General features: G+C 42.9%; 1 long non-coding RNA gene and 1 pseudogene across 1 annotated transcript; both read left to right on the forward strand.

The window, feature by feature from the left end:
- Positions 1-380: 380 nt before the first annotated feature.
- LOC137307069 (uncharacterized) lies at positions 381-16,916 on the forward strand (annotated as a pseudogene).
- LOC137307070 (uncharacterized) lies at positions 3,270-13,460 on the forward strand. The gene is made up of 4 exons (XR_010959016.1): positions 3,270-3,693; positions 4,070-4,155; positions 9,991-10,081; positions 12,370-13,460. It is a non-coding gene; the product is annotated as an uncharacterized lncRNA (long non-coding RNA).
- Positions 16,917-17,335: the final 419 nt, after the last annotated feature.

Consider the following 17,335-nt stretch of genomic DNA (forward strand, 5'->3'; position numbering starts at 1 on the left):
CCTCGATCCCTGCAATACTTGACCAGCTGGAAATACACTTTGCCGCAACACATATCAGCCATCGAGTAAAGTTAAATAATTTCATGAAATCATTACTGAGACCTGACTACCAACTGGGCACAAATGTCAGCTTAATATTCAAGTCTATAAGATCTTTAGAAAGGACAGAGAAGCAGGGAAAGGAGGAGGAGCAGCAATATTGCTAAAGGACAATATTACAGCAGTTGAAAGATAGAGTATCAGTGAGGGTGGGGGGGCAGTGTAAACACTTTGAGAGAGACCCATCAAAAGTGGCCCTCACTGCAATCCTCCAGAAGGTAGAAGGGCGAGCTCTGGAGGATTTCTTCATTCTTTGTGAAAGTGTTTGTGAGATTGTGGAAATGTCTGGAAGAGGAAAATCCGGTGGTAAAACTCGGGCCAAGGCCAAGTCTCGCTCATCCCGGACCGGACTGCAGTTACCTGTGGGCCGTGTTCACAGGTCCTGAGAAAGGGGAACTCTGCTGAACGTGTGGGTTCCGGAGCTCCGGTCTGTCAGGCTGCTGTGCTCAAGTATCTGACGGCTGAAATCCTCGAACTGGTCGGTAATGCGGCCCACGACAACAAGAAGACCCGCATCATCCCCAGACACATGCAACTAGCCGTCCGCAACGACGAGGAGCTCAACAAACTGCTGGGAGGGGTGACCATCGCTCAGGGCGGGGTGCTGCCTAATATCCAGGCCGTGCTGCTCCCGAAGAAAAGCGCTGGGAGCATCAAGAACAAGTGAAGCGGCCAAGATTTAATCTAATAACAGGGCAAGGACACGAACAAACTTATTAAATCATTTGAGGAAGGAACAGAAAGACAAGGTTCATGTAGTAGATGTGATAGATTTGGATTTTCCGAAGGCCTTCGATAATGTACCACATTGTTGACGCATGGCTGAGTTCAGAGCACGTGGAGTCAGTGGACAGGTGGTGGAATGGATCGGAAGCTGGCGACAAAACAGAAAACCGAGAATAGAGGTCCAGGGTCGGTACTCAGATTGGCAAAAGTTGGGAAGTGGAATTCCACAGGGATCGGTGCTGGGAACACTGTTTTTCACAATTTACAATAATGATTTGGATTCCGGAATCGGATGTACAATTTCAAAATTTGCTGATGACATCAAATTGGGGGGTGTATTTAATACAAAGGAAGAATGTGTCAAAATTCAAGAGGACATTAATAAACTTGCAGAATGAAGAATAAGGAGATCACATACTGTTTGGATAATAAGAGTCTAAACGGGATAGAGGAGCAAAGGGATCTCGTGGTGCAGATGAACAAATTACTGAAAGTAGCGACGCTGGTGATAAAAAGGCAAATCAAACACTGGGATTAATTTCTGGAGGGATAGAATTGAAAAGCTAAGAAGTTATGTTAAACTAGTATGGGATCTTGGTGAGACCACATTTGGAATAATGCGAACATTTCTGGTCACCATATTACAGACATAGGGGCATTGGAGAAGATGCAAAAAAAGATTCACAAGGATGATACCAGAAATGAGAGGATATTCTTATCAGGAAAGGCTGAGCAGACTGGGTCTCGTTTCATTAGAAAAGACAAGGCTGATTTTCATTAATGATAGGGTTTCTTAGGATAGCTGAGGCCAATAGCATAGATGCATTTAAGGGGAAGATAGATCAGCACATGAGGGCGAAAGGAATGGAAGGATATGCCGATAGGGTTAGATGAAGTAAGGAAGGAGGAGGCGCGTGAGCAGCAGAAACGCCGGCATCAGACCAATTGGGCCGAATGGCCTGTTTCTGTGCCGTAATTTCGATGTAACTCGATGTAAAGGCTCTTTTCAGAGCCACCCACGGTATCTGTGAAAGGGCTGATTACTGTCTGAAGGGAGACGCTGATATCATGCTACCAGTGCTGCTTTGAGCTGCTTTTGTCTCGGTGTGGACGAGATGAGGTATTAATGGGACTGGATTCGGGGCACCGACCACAGTCCGGTACTTTAAACGGTAACTTCTGGACCCCATGCTGGTCTCGTAAAGCATCACCAGAACAGCTCGACTAACCTTTCTACATCTGCGGGATTCAGCGCTTCACTCCGTTTCTGTTCTATTTTGTTGGATTATTTACATAACGCATCAAACTCACTGGGGAATCACTGAAATGTAACTCTGTACAGAAACAAATAACAGTGAACGGCCTGGTGCCCAGGAGATCAGAAATATTACTCGCCTTTCGCCTTGTTGACTAGTAAACCGTGTTTCGAGTCCACCTACCCGCGTTGGTTCCATATGGGGATCATGTCCAGCACTGGAGAGAGAGACAGAGCCTGTCAGTCTTACACTTCCTATCAGTGTGTTCATATCACGCTCAATATCTGTATCCAACCTTCATATCGAGCATCAGAGAGTGAGAGAGAAAGGAAGACAAATACGGTGACAGAGCGAGCGGAGAGGCACAGTGCCACAGTATCAGTTCCAGACTGACCTGTGAGCTTGCGTTTTATCCAGAAAATCCCGTTGGAGAGACAGAAGATGCATTCTTATCTCTCACTGATATACCAGAGACGGACACACTATTAATCCCACACTCAGGGACAGTGCAGAGAGTGACAAAAACAATGTGGGCCGAATTTAACCCTCTCTTGCCTGTTGTACTATATTCGGTTTTGCAGACCAGTTCCGTTCGCTATTACTCTCAGTGTCCGTGAGTTTCACTCTGATTACATTAATCTGGGACTGTTGCAGTCTGATGTTAATCCCACACGGTCCCAGCAAATACACCGACTCCCATTTTTCTCCCATGTTTCTCCAGGATTGGTTTGAGAAAACCTGCCTTCAGTTTCGGAGTCACACGTTACTTAATTAGTAAAGGGGCCAAGAATGAACAGAACCCATTGGCTCATTTCAAAACGTCCCACTTTATCTGTGAAAGCCCCTTTACCATCAAAATATACCGAGAGAAACAGCAGGGATGGAAACATCTAGTTGAATAGTTGGAGATTGTAAAGTCAGTCTGGATTCCAGCGATCGGCACTGGTGGAATCCCATCTGTTTCCCATTCTGGTGCCTGTTCCTGCACTGCCTGTGGACCCCATTCCCTCTGACCTTTCCCCCACTTCCTTTGCTCAGACTCTGAAAAATTCCAATTGGGGAAAGTTTCCATCGATTTTTGGATTGGGAATTAAACCAGATATCTGCGCATGCGCGATTCAGCCCCGCCCCCAGCGCTGCTTGCTGGTGAGCAGAAGAGCGCATGCGCGCTCCCCCCCCCCCCAGCTCGGCCTGTGGGCGCCATTCCCTCAGTGAGCGGAAGAAGATGGTTAAAAACAGCCGGGAATGGAGAGATCACGGCCCCCGGGGGAAGGGAGCAAAGAGCAGCCTCGTTACAGCAGCTCATCGCTTCGGGACCGTGTCCGCAGATGGGCTCAGAGATCGGCATTGAGTCCGGGGGCTGTTTGTAAGAGGCGGAGTGGATCAGGAACTGGTCCCGGAACATGGAGTGAGAGGGGGAAGGGAGAGGTCATTCTCGGGCTGTGTGTGTGCAGGGTGTGTCCAGAGTGAGGGAGAGAGAATGGGAAGAACCTGCTATTAAAACCATTGCTGCTTTCTCTCCCCAAACCAGGAGTGAATGGTGCTGGTTGGACAGTGAAGAGTGGAAACAGATGTGGGGAGTGAAACAAAGAGCATCAATTGCAGGCAACAGGTGAGAAGTGTGAAGGACACATTTTGAACAGCGGCTGTTTGCTTTCAGTTGAACGGTTAGTCCCATGGGAGAGGGGATTAGAAACCTGACCTTCACAAAGGTCCCTGCCCCATCGGGTAATCCCATTCATGCATCAGTGCAGGGGTTGGGTTGTGTCTGGATGTTACTAAATTATTTTAAAACCGCCCAACACACCTGGTGTACAGAAGCTGAGAGCTGCAGTACTGCAGTGGAGTGAGACACTGACACTCTTTGTATCACTGGAAATCATTTGTGAACATTAAAAATAATTATTAACAGAGATATTAAACTGATCACTTTTGCATTTTCTACCTCACTTGTTCTTGAGTTACAAGAGATACGTTTCTTTCTACAGGCAAATATTTGAAGGATCCAGAATGAATGTGAAGTTTCCTCCACCCGAGGCAAAGGAACAGTGCAGCCAGCTCCTTCTCACACACAGTTGGTATATTGTCACTCACAGAGCACAGAGACACAGACAGTAATCAGGTCCACAGTCTCAGACAGCAGAAGCGGTCAGTCCCACACTGATCCCAGGTTCCAGAGACACATTTTCAATCCAACAGTCAAACAGAGCAGGTGAGGCAGACGCTGTTTCCATTTCCCCCGAACTCAGTCCTGCTGACAGGAAGATACAAAAATCCCAGTACAAAGTCACGCTTTCAGGATGTCAATTTCACAAAAGGGCAACATTAGCCATGGATTAAATACCAGATACCCCGAGATTATCATAGAAGTTACAACATGGAAACAGGCCCTTCGGCCCAACATGTCCATGTCGCCCAGTTTATACCACGAAGCTAGACCCAATTGCCTGCACTTGGCCCATATCCCTCTATACCCATCTTACCCATGTAACTGTCCAAATGCTTTTTAAAAGACAAAATTGTACCCGCCTCTACTACTGCCTCTGGCAGCTCGTTCCAGACAATCACCACCCTTTGAGTGAAAAAATTGCCCCTCTGGACCCTTTTGTATCTCTCCCCTCTCACCTTAAATCTATGCCCCCTCGTTATAGACTCCCCTACCTTTGGGAAAAGATTTTGACTATCTACCTTATCTATGCCCCTCATTATTTTATGGACTTCTATAAGATCACCCCTAGAACTCCTACTCTCCAGGGAAAAAAGTCTCAGTCTATCCAACCTCTCCCGATAAGTCAAACCATCAAGTCCCGGTAGCATCCCAGTAAATCTTTTCTGCACTCTTTCTAGTTTAATAATATCCTTTCTATAATAGGGTGACCAGAACTGTACACAGTATTCCAAGTGTGGCCTTACTAATGTCTTGTACAACTTCAACAAGACATCCCAACTCCTGTATTCAATGTTCTGACCAATGAAACCAAGCATGCTGAATGCCTTCTTCACCACCCCATCCACCTGTGACTCCACTTTCAAGGAGCTATGAACCTGTACTCCTAGATCTCTTTGTTCTATAACTCTCCCCAACGCCCTACCGTTAACGGAGTAGGTCCTGGCCTGATTCGATCTACCAAAATGCATCACCTCACATTTATCTAAATTAAACTCTATCTGCCTTTCATCGGCCCACTGGCCCAATTTATCAAGATCCCGTTGCAATCCTAGATAACCTTCTTCACTGTCCACAATGCCACCAATCTTGGTGTCATCTGCAAACTTACTAACCATGCCTCCTAAATTCTCATCCAAATCATTAATATACATAACAAATAACAGCGGACGCAGCACCGATCCCTGAGGCACACCGCTGGTCACAGGCCTCCAGTTTGAAAAACAACCCTCCACAACCACCCTCTGTCTTCTGTCGCCAAGCCAATTTTTTTATCCAATTGGCTACCTCACCTTGGATCCCGTGAAATTTAACTTTATATAACAACCGACCAAATTGAATACCAGCCCAGAACTCTCACAAACACGTGAGTTTAATTAATGCAGTATCCATTTGAATAGCGTATCAAGAGATACAAATTGCAAGTCAAAACTCATGTACAGTATCAGATTGAGAAATGCTGTGACAGTGTAACCTGAGAAACAAATTAGATACCAGTTTATAATATACTCATAGTATGAGATTTAAAGATACAGTATCAATTCTATTAGCACAGACTGAGATACACATTACACATGAGTCCAAAAATATTCTCAAATAAAATTTAGAGATGCAGTATCAATTCCTTTCGTGCAGACAGATCTACACATTATAGACCAATTCCAAAATGTCACCATATCATTTTGAAAGATACATTATCATTCACAATATTACTCACAGAGATACAGGTTTAATAGCAGTTCAAAAAGCACACAAATTATCAGATTAAAAGCTCCAGCATCAAATTCTAAAGTGTGTCCATATTTACCAATTAAATAATGAGAAAAACTATTTAAGCATTAAGGTACTAATCCTACAATATTGAACATGATAATGTAATCTGAGAGAATAACTATGTACAGATACAGAATGAATCTCTCACACAGATACAGTACAGAGACACACAGACACAGAATGAATCCCACACTCACATACAGTACGAGAGACAGACAGACACAGAGTAAGTACCACACTCAAATATGGTACCAGACATGATAGATACAGAATGAATCCCACACAGGCATACAGCACCAAGGACTGACAGGTACTGAGTTCATCCCACAATCTCATAAAGCACTAGGGACTGAGAGGTAAAGTATGAATCCCACACTCACACACTGTACCAGAGACTGACAGATACAGAATGAATCCCACACTCACACACAGCACCAGAGACAGACAAATACAGAATGAATCCCACACTCACACACAGCACCAGAGACAGACAAATACAGAATGAATCCCACACTCACAAACAGTACCAGAGACTGACAGATACAGAATGAATCCCACACTCACTCACATCACCAGAGACAGACAGATACAGAATGAATCCCACACTCACAAACAGTACCAGAGACTGAGAGATACAGAATGAATCCCACGCTCACACACAGCACCAGAGACAGACAGATACAGAATGAATCCCACGCTCACACACAGCACCAGAGACTGACAGATACTGAATGAATCCCACACTCACACACAGTACCTGAGAATGGCAGATACTGAATGAATCCCATACTAACATACATTATGAGAAACTGCATATATGGATGTAATTCAACACCCACACACAGTACTAGAGAATGTATATACTGAATGAATCCCACAGTTAAATTGAGTACCAGGGAGTGACAGATGCAGCATGAATCCCACACTCACACGCAGTACCAAGAGACTGAGAGATACAAAGTGAATCTCATAGTCACCTACATTAGTGCAGGCTGAGTTACAAATTACGTACCAGAGCAAAAATCTCATTGTGTCAGATTGAAAGATACAGTATCAAATCCACTAGTGCAGACTGAGCTACATATTAGATATATTGGTAAATACTCAGAGTATTATACTGAAATAAACAGTATCAATACCATTGATACAGACTGAGCTACACATTACATACTCGTTCAAAAACCTCAAATGTTCAGACTGGAAGATACTGAATTAAAGAATGAATCCCACACTGAGATAAAGTACCAGAGACTGACAGACACAGAATGAATCCCACACTCACACACAGTATCAGAGACTGACAGATACAGAATGAATCCATCACTGATATATAGTACCCCTGAGACTGAGAGATGCAGAATATACCCCATGCTCACAGCCAGTACCAGAGACTGACAGATATAGAATGAATCCTACACTCACATACAGTACCAGGAACAGAACGAATCTCACTCATGCACAGTACCAGAGTCTGACAGTTGTAGAATGAATCTCACACTCACACACAGCACCAGAGACAGACAGATACAGAATGAATCCCACACTCACACACAGCATCAGAGACTGACAGATACAGAATGAATCCCACACTCACACACAGTTCCAGAGTCTGACAGTTGTAGAATGAATCTCACACTCACGCAAAGTACCAGAGTCTGACAGATACAGAATGAATCTCACACTCGCATTACTGCGGACTGAGCTACACATTACATACCAGTCCAAAAATCTCATAGGGTCAGATTGAAAGATACAGTATCAATTCCATTGGTGCAGACTGAGCTACATATTCGATATATTGGTAAATACTCGTGTTATACTGAAATAAACATTATCAATACCATTGGTACAGACTGAGCTACACATTGCATACGAGTCCAAAAATCAAATAGATGATCAGACTGGAAGATATCGTTTAAATTCTATTAGCTTAACATTATATAACAGTCCAACAATCTCATACACTTTTAGACTGAAAGATACCGTATCGATTCTATTCGTGCAGACTGAGCCACACATTATAGAGCATTCCAACAATCTCATACAATATCAGACTCAAAGATACAATATCGATTCCATTAGCACAGACTGAGCTATATGTTACTCACCAGTCCAAATATCTCATACAGTGTTAGACTCAGATGCAGAATTAATCCCATTATTGCAGTTTGAACGACACATTATATACCAGTCCAGTAATTTCAACGTGAACAGATTGAAAGGTACATTATCATTCACAATAGAGTTCAGAGATTAAGATGTAACACTGAGCCAAAACTCACACATGGTGCTTGATTAAAGAAAATCGAAAAGTGTATCTATATTAACAAATCAAATACTCGACGAAGAACTGTATCTACTTTGAAGTGGTAAAGATACAGTTTCAAATACGATACTGTAAACTGAAATAAGAACCCAAAATGAATCCAGACTTGCACATTGTCTCAGAGACTGAATTACAGAATGAATCCCTCACTGAGATAAAGTAGCAGAGAATGGCAGATACAGAATGTATCCCCCCCACACACAGACAGTACCAGAGACTGACAGATACAGAATTATTCCCAAACTCACATAAAGCACTTGAGACTGACAGATACAGAACGAATCCATCACTTATATATAGTACCTGAGAGTGACAGATGCAGAATATACCCCATGCTCACACTCAGCACCAGAGACTGACAGATACAGAAAGAATCCCAAACTCACGCACAGTACCAGAGACAGACAGATACACAATAAACCCCACTCTCATATACAGTACCTGAGACTGACCTCTAATGGACGTAAGCGAGAACTGTAAAAGAGCGGATCAAATTCACATTATCTGTCGTGGTGAGAGAAACAGGACAATGTGCATTTTGAGGAAAGTTTCTGTCTGTAACTTTTACTCTCGAATTTTTGCACTTTTTGACAGTGAAAAATGAAGACAATTTATTCATAATAAAGTTTTTGTTCCACTCGTTCAATAGTTGTGAATTTGCCACATTGCGCAGTATTTCTCTCTGATTTCTCAGGACACGATTTACATTGTTCCTCTATCCCATTTAGACTGTAATTTTTCAAGCAGTATGTGGCCTCCTTATTCCCTCCAGCGAAATGCAGCACCGCAAACCTTTCGATATTGAAATTCACTGGCCATTTACACAGCCGTTCTGCAAGTTTATTTTGCCGCTGTCTTCCTCAGTGTTGACAATACCTCCTAAATCAATTACAAGAATTTAACACTGCGTTACAACTAATGTTTGGTCTAACAAAATGTACTTGCAGCTCGCCTCCATTCCCAATTTTTCTAAATCCCAATCGTGCAATATAATGTGAAGAATTAGTTTCTGCTCTGTCCCTCTCTCATCTTCAAACTTCACTGTCCCGGGGTTTGGGGACATCTACTGGCCGGAAGCAGAACTGGTCGGAACAAATTGCTGAAACCGGACAATGTGCAGTGTGAGCGTGTTTATGATTGGTGGCAGGTACTAAATCTGATTTTTTAAACCTGCCCATTAACCTGTAGTGTTTGTTTCTGAAAAGTAAACAGAGCCGGACAGTAAGGATATGGGGAGTGAAACAAAGAGCATCTATGGCAGACATCAGGTGAGAAGGTTGAAGGACACATTTTAAACAGCGTCTGTTTTGTTTCAGTTCAATGGTTTGTCCCAAGGGAGTGGGAAACAGAAATCTGATATGATCAAAGGTCCCCGCCCCATCGGGTAGTCCCATTCATGGATCAGTGCAGGGGTTGGGTTGTGTCTGGATGTCACTAAATTGTTGTAAAACTGCCCAACACACCTGGTGTGCAGAAGCTGAGAGCTGCAGTACTGCAGTGGAGTCAGACACTGACACTGTTTGTATCGCTGGTTTTCATTTTGGTTATTACAATGATTATTAACGGAGAGATTCAATTGATCACTTTTGTATTTTCTATTTCACCTGTTCTTGAATTACAAGAGAATCTTTTTCTTCCGACAGTCAAATCCTTGAAGGACCCAGAATCAGTGTGATGTTTACTCCACCCGAGGCACAAGGAGCAGTCAGTGCAGCCAGCTCCTTCTCACACACAGTAAGTACATTATCACTCACAGAGCACAGAGACACAGACAGGTCATCAGTCCCACAGTCTCAGACAGCGGAAATAGTCAGTCCCACACTGATCCCAATCCAACAGTGAAACAGAGCAGGAGAGACAGATGTAATTTCCATTTCACAACGATTCATTACAGCTGACCGGCAGATAAATAATTTCCAGTCTAAAATCACACCCAGTATCAGATTGAAAGGCACTCTGTCAATCTCACATTAGTTCAGCCTTAGCTACAAATTAAATACCAGATAGAACTGACACATTGGACTGATTGATAGGTACAGAATGAATCACAATCATGCACCCCAAGATTCAAATTAAATACCAGCCCACAACTCACACTCATTATAAGTTTAAAGATGCAGTATTCATGCCACTATTGTACACTGAGATACAAATTAGATACCAGTTCAGATGTTACCCATATTTGACTCACATATATGTCCAAAAACCTCATAGTGTCAGAATGAAATGTACAGTTTCAATTCATTCACTGCAGACTGAGGTACACATTAGATACCAGTCCAAAATTCTCATACAGTATAAGACTGAAAGACACAGTATCAACCCCAATTGTGCAGACTGAGCAACACATCACATACCAGTCCAAAAATCACAGTGCCAAGTTGAATGATACAGTATAACTTCCATAAGTGCAGATTGAGCTACACATTATATACAAGACCAATATTCACATGAATTATTGTACTGGAAGATACAGTATCATTCCCATTCGTGCAGACTGAGGTACACATTAGTTACCTGTTCAAAAATCACATTGTGTCAAACTGAAAGTACAGTATCAATTCCTTTACTGCATACAGACGTTCACATCAGATACCTGTCCAAAAATCGGGTACAATATCAGACTGAAAGATATGGTATCGATGTGATTAGTACAGACTGACCTACATGTTACATACCAGTATAGAAATCTCACACAGTATCAGACTGTAAGATACAGTATCAATCCCATTAGTGCAGACTGAGGTATACATTAGATACCAGTCCAAAAGTCACATTCAGTAACAAATTGAAAGATACAGTATCAATTCCATTAGTGCAGACTGAACTACACCTTACTGTGTAATATATTTAGGCTGGTTTGTATCAGATTGAAAGGTACAGTATAAATTCCATTAGTGCAGACTGAGCTACACATTATATACCGTCCAAAAATCTGATACTTTATCAAACTGAAACATACAGCATGAATCCTATTAATGTAGGCTAAGCTACACATTAAAAACGAGACCAAAAATCTCTTGCAGTGTCTGACTGAAAGTTGGACTGTCAATTCCATTCGTGCAGACTGAACCACACATTACACACCAGTCCAAAAATCTCATACAGTGTCAGACTGAAAGAAAGAGTGTCAATTCCATGAGTACAGAGTGAGCTGCACCTTACACACGAGTCCAAATATCTCATACCGTATCAGACTGAAAGAAAGAGTGTCAATTCCATTAGTACTGACTGAGCTACACCATAAATACCAGTCCAATAATTTCACAGTAAAAGACTGAAGTGTACATTATCTTCACAGAGATTAAGATATAATCCGACAAAAAAACTCCCACACGTTGTTTGATTGAAACAAAATCCAAAAGTGTATCCATATTTACAAATTAATGCTACACAAAAGATTTGCATAAATTAGTGAATTAAAGATACAGTTTCAAGCACCATACTGCAGCCTGAAATAAGAATACAGAACGAATCCAGACTTGCACTTTGCCCAGAGACTGAGGTACAGAATGAATCCTACACTGAGATAAAATACCACAGATTGACAGATACAGAATGAATCCCACACTCACACACATTCCCACAGATTGACAGATACAGAATGAATCCCACACTCACACACATTCCCACAGATTGACAGAGACAGAATGAATCCCACACTCACAGACTGAACTGGCGACTGACGGATACAGAATTAATCCCACGCTCACACACAGTACCAGAAACTGACAGACAGAGAATTACTCTCACACTCACATACAATCTGACATCTACTGGCCATAAGTGAGAACTGTAACAGAGCGGAAGAAATTCACATTATCTGTCGTTGTTTCAGATTCAGGACAATGTGCAATGTGAGGAAATAGTTTCTCTCTGTAACTTCTACTCTCAGATTTTTTCATGTTTTTCAGTGAAAAATTAGACAATTGATTCATAATAAAGTTTTTGTTTTGCTTATTCGAAAGTTGCCCCATTATATTTCACTCTCCATTGCACAATATTTCTGTCTGATTTCTCAGGACACGATTTATATTAATTCAAATAAACCGAACTGAAGCACAAATAAAAACTGAGCGCAAATCTGGAAGGTTCAACGGCGACCGTCAAAAGTGAAAGGGACAAAATACAGAAAAAATTAAAACCGAAAATGCTGGAAAGACTCAGCAGGTCCGGCAGCACCTGTGGAGAAGGGAGGCTCGGGTTAACGGTTCAGGACGATGACCCTTCAATAGATCAGAAAGGTTAATCCGATATAATTTAAATAAGGAAAAGGAATCATCAGAGGAAAAACTTCCGAAAATCAATTAATTTCACTGAATCCGAGCAATTGTGTCTCGTATCCACCGTACAGATCAGGGCAAATAATAATACAAAGGAACAGAGTTAAATTCAACATTATGCGGGAAATAAATGAATTTTAAAAGTATTTTTAATATAAATTAAACCCGTTTGTGTTTTGGAAACACTGTCCCTCTGAACATCATCAAATTCAGTTCCAGTCTTGGTGTTTCTGAATTCAGCGTGCTGGGATTCAAACCTGTTGGAATTAACTGCTTGGAAGGCAGCTGTACTCACCATTATAGCGCCTTATTTCACCAGGAGGGAGAAGTGGAGTGTTTCTGTGGAGTTTCGGACTGAATTGCTCCCTTTGGGTTTCTGGCACTTTAATCATAGACAATAAATAGTTCCCAAACATCAGCCCCTGAACAGACACAACAAGCTGGTGGAATTTCTCATTCATAGAGGATGGCAAAAACGAATAGGAAGAGGTTCGGAAGAAGTCACAAAACAATTCGGGAAGCAAACAGGAGCCAGGAAATCAAATTATCAAGGAATATAAAAAGAAATAGTAAATTATTCCACTGACACAAAAATAACAAAAGGAAAATCAGAATTGATTGAGTGCCACTAAGTGATGCACAAGATAAACTCACAGGTAACGTCAGCGAAATGGCAGAAATGTTGAATTGTTACTTTGCCTCAGTATTTACCCGGGAGATTAACAGGGTGAATGTATTAGAGGAAGAGATCAATAAAGATATCAAGGCATTTATGTTCGAAAGTGTGGTTAAACTCCTGGTCCAGATAGATTGCATCTGTACATATTAAATGAAGCAAGGGAAGAGATAGCAGAGGCATTGTTACATGCATCGGAAAAAATCATCAAAAAAGGAATAGTACCAGAGGACTGGATGACAGCTAATGTGATTCTTATATTTTAAAACAGGATGTAGAACAAGTCTAGGGAACATAAGACCAGTTAACGAAAGGTCGGTGGTAGGATTGATCATGGAATCCTTTACCCAATGAAGCAACAGAAAAACATCAAGAAACCGAAAATATAACAAAGAATACTCAGCACAGATTTCAGAAAAGGAAAGCTTAACAGTTTGGCCAAAGGTTTGACAGTTTAAATTACAGTTCGACAGAACTTACCTGCTTTACAATTCTATTCCTCTGGAAATAAACCTCTGTGTTTGCTTTTTTATGGCCTTATCATCCTGTGCTGCTACTTTTAATCATTTATCAATCTGTACCCCGAAATCCCTTTGTTCTTCCACCCCATTTAGACTCTTAATTTCCAAGCAGTATGTGGCCTCCTTATTTCTCCGAGCAAAATGCACCACCTCACACCTTTTTATATGGAAATTCAATGGCCATTTCGACCGCCTTTCAGCAAGCTTATAAAAGTCTTCATGTATTTTGTTGCATTCTTCCTCAGTATCGGCTATAACCCCGAAATTAATTACAAGCATTTAATACAACATTACAACTAATGATTTGTCTGACAAAATGTTCTCCATTCCCAGTTTTTCTAAATCCCACTCGTGCAATATAATGTGAAGAATTAGTTTCTGTTCTGTCCCTCTCTCATCTGCAAACTTCACTGTCCCGGGGTTTGGGGACATCTACTGGCCGGAAGCAGAACTGCAACAGTTCGGAACAAATTGCTGAAACCGGACAATGTGCAGTGTGAGCGTGTTTGTGATTGGTGGCAGATACTAAATCTGATTGGTTTCTTCAGATATCCAATCAGAGAATGAAAATAATAGACGACGTTGCATCACTCCCAATGACCCAATCACAATCATTACCTTCACCCATCCTTCATTAGCATAGGGCTGTGGGGCTGCCGATTTAATCCGAGCTCGGAGCGGATTTGGGTCATTTCTGGGTCTGAAATTGAGTTTGAAAATGCCTGAGGACAAGAAAGCAGCTCCCAAGAAGGGCGCCAAGAAAACCTTGAATAAAGCACCGGGCAAGGGCGGCAAGAAGCGGAGAAAGTCGAGGAAGGAGAGTTACTCCATCTACATCTACAAAGTGATGAGGCAGGTTCACCCCGACACCGGCATCTCCTCCAAGGCCATGGGCATCATGAACTCCTTTGTGAACGATATTTTCGAGCGCATCGCAGGTGAGGCTTCCCGCCTGGCCCATTACAACAAGCGGGCGACCATCAGCTCCCGGGAGATCCAGACCGCCGTGCGCCTGCTGCTGCCTGGGGAACTGGCCAAGCACGCCGTGTCAGAAGGGACAAAGGCAGTGACCAAATACACCAGCTCTAAGTAAAACTCCACAATGAACTGAAAAAATTTTAAACACAAAGGCTCTTTTAAGAGCCACCCACAGTCTCTCTGAAGACGCTGTACCGACACCTCTGTATGGAATTATTTTACTGTAGATAATTTGACACTAACGTTCTCTCTAACGGCAATTGATACCAGCTCAAATGCTAAATTTAAATCAGATAGATAGCTTTTTGGCAACGAAAGGTATGAAGGGATATGGGCCAATGGCAGGTGTATGGAGTTAGATCACAGATCAGCCATGATCTTATCAAATGGCGGAGCAGGCACGAGGGGCTGAATGGCCGACTCCCTGTTCCTATGTTCTTGTGCTTTTGAAATTTCTCTTGAAATCTGTAAGATTCTCTCAATCACTGCCCGGTATAATCAGTGGATCGCTTTTTTAATCAGTCCCAATAACTAAAAACGTGTCCTTGATCCTCTCATTCCCGCTCATATTCCGCCCCTTCCCCCGCATCTGCCCCATCAGAGCCGTTTTAAGGCGGTGGATTACACTTCAGTCATTTCTTTCTCCTTGTCACCTTTGTTTGCTCATTATTCGGGAATATCACTTTCAGAACCGCAATCCTTTGTGAAGCAGCAATCCCGAAAGGGTGTTCACACCGAGGACAGAACAGTCTAAAGACTCTGTCACTGTTCGACTTCTTGCACCAGGAGTCTCGGCTCCGGTTTCGATCGCGCTGCAGCTCCTGTGAACAGGGATCAATCCACAATCTGTGGTTTGTTACTTTTACAAAGATTGAGCTGGAATCTGTCCCGTTACAAAATGGGGCTTTATTCCCGCCCGATTGAAAGCGAAAGGTGAATGAAGGCGGATTGTAAAAGATTCTAGAAGTTGTGACGGGAAATGTGGAATAACAGAGTAAAAGGAGAGAGATTTTTAAATCTTTGTCTTTACGCGACATTGTTTACTAAATCCGCTTCTTGTGTTGGAAATATATTGGCGGGCTTTTCAAATTTCATCAACTGTTCAGTTCGGTGTTTTCCGCCCTTTTCTCATTGCCGGCTATTGATTGGTGAATAAAGCAGCTCTCTGATTGGTTCAACGAACAGCCCAATGAGATTGCGAACAGTTGGACCAATCACAAGTGCCCCCACTGTATTCCTCCAGAAGGTATAAAAAGGGCGAGTTCGGGAGGATTTCTTCATTCTTTGTAAAAGTGTTTGTGAGATTGTGGAAATGTCTGGAAGAGGAAAAACCGGCGGTAAAGCTCGGGCCAAGGCCAAGTCTCGCTCATCCCGGGCCGGACTGCAGTTCCCTGTGGGCCGTGTTCACAGGCACCTGCGAAAGGGGAACTACGCTGAACGTGTGGGTGCCGGAGCCCCGGTCTATCTGGCTGCTGTGCTCGAGTATCTGACGGCTGAAATCCTCGAGTTGGCCGGCAACGCGGCCCGGGACAACAAGAAGACCCGCATCATCCCCAGACACCTGCAACTCGCCATCCGCAACGACGAGGAGCTCAACAAGCTCCTGGGACGGGTGACCATCGCTCAGGGCGGGGTGCTGCCTAATATCCAGGCCGTGCTGCTGCCGAAGAAAACCAGCAATGTGAGCACCAAGAGCAAGTAAAGCGGCCAAGATTTAATCTGATAACCCAAAGGCTCTTTTAAGAGCCACCCACTGTATCTTTGAAAGGGCTGGTTACTGACTGAAGAGAGTCAGGGATCAATTTAATAAGGACTTGATTCCGATCCTAGAACTAACAATAACTTGTTGATGACAAATGATCCAGATCGGTCTGTTGAAGTACTCGCTTCCGGACAGCAGATGTCGCCAACCTCCAATAGATTGATATTTGCAGTTTGTGTGGTGAATGAGACAAAATATCAAAATTGTCATTAAACTGGGCGGGTGTGATACAGAAATACCAGGGACGTTTGATCATCGGCGTCAAGAGGCATTCTGTTGTGTTCCACCCAATATTATTTACAGTCTTATCCTGAATCAGTGAATGACATTTGTCTGTTATTGGATGTGAGCGAGGGAATTATTCTGTTCCTGTGTCAGTTACGACTTCTTGCCGCCGTTGGCTGGTGCTTTACTGAAGGATTTCTTGGGAGCTGTTTTCTTGTCCTCAGGCATGTTCAAACTCAATTTCTGACCCAGAAATGACCCAAATCCGCTCCGAGCTCGGATGAAATAGGAATCCCCACAGCCCTATGCTAATGAGGGATGGGTGAAGGCAATGATTGTGATTGGACGGATGGGAGTGATGCCACCTGACATCGAAAATATGAGTAAGAGTCGGCCATTCCGGCCTTCGGGTCTGCTCTGCCATTCAAAATGATCATGGCTGATCGTCGAACTCAGTACCCTGTTCCCGCTTTTTCCCCATATAAAAACATAGGAACAGGAGTAGGCCATTCAGCCCCTCCTGCCTGCTCTGCCATTTGATAA

Source organism: Heptranchias perlo, chromosome X, assembly GCF_035084215.1.
Source record: "Heptranchias perlo isolate sHepPer1 chromosome X, sHepPer1.hap1, whole genome shotgun sequence".
Lineage (NCBI taxonomy): Eukaryota > Metazoa > Chordata > Chondrichthyes > Hexanchiformes > Hexanchidae > Heptranchias > Heptranchias perlo.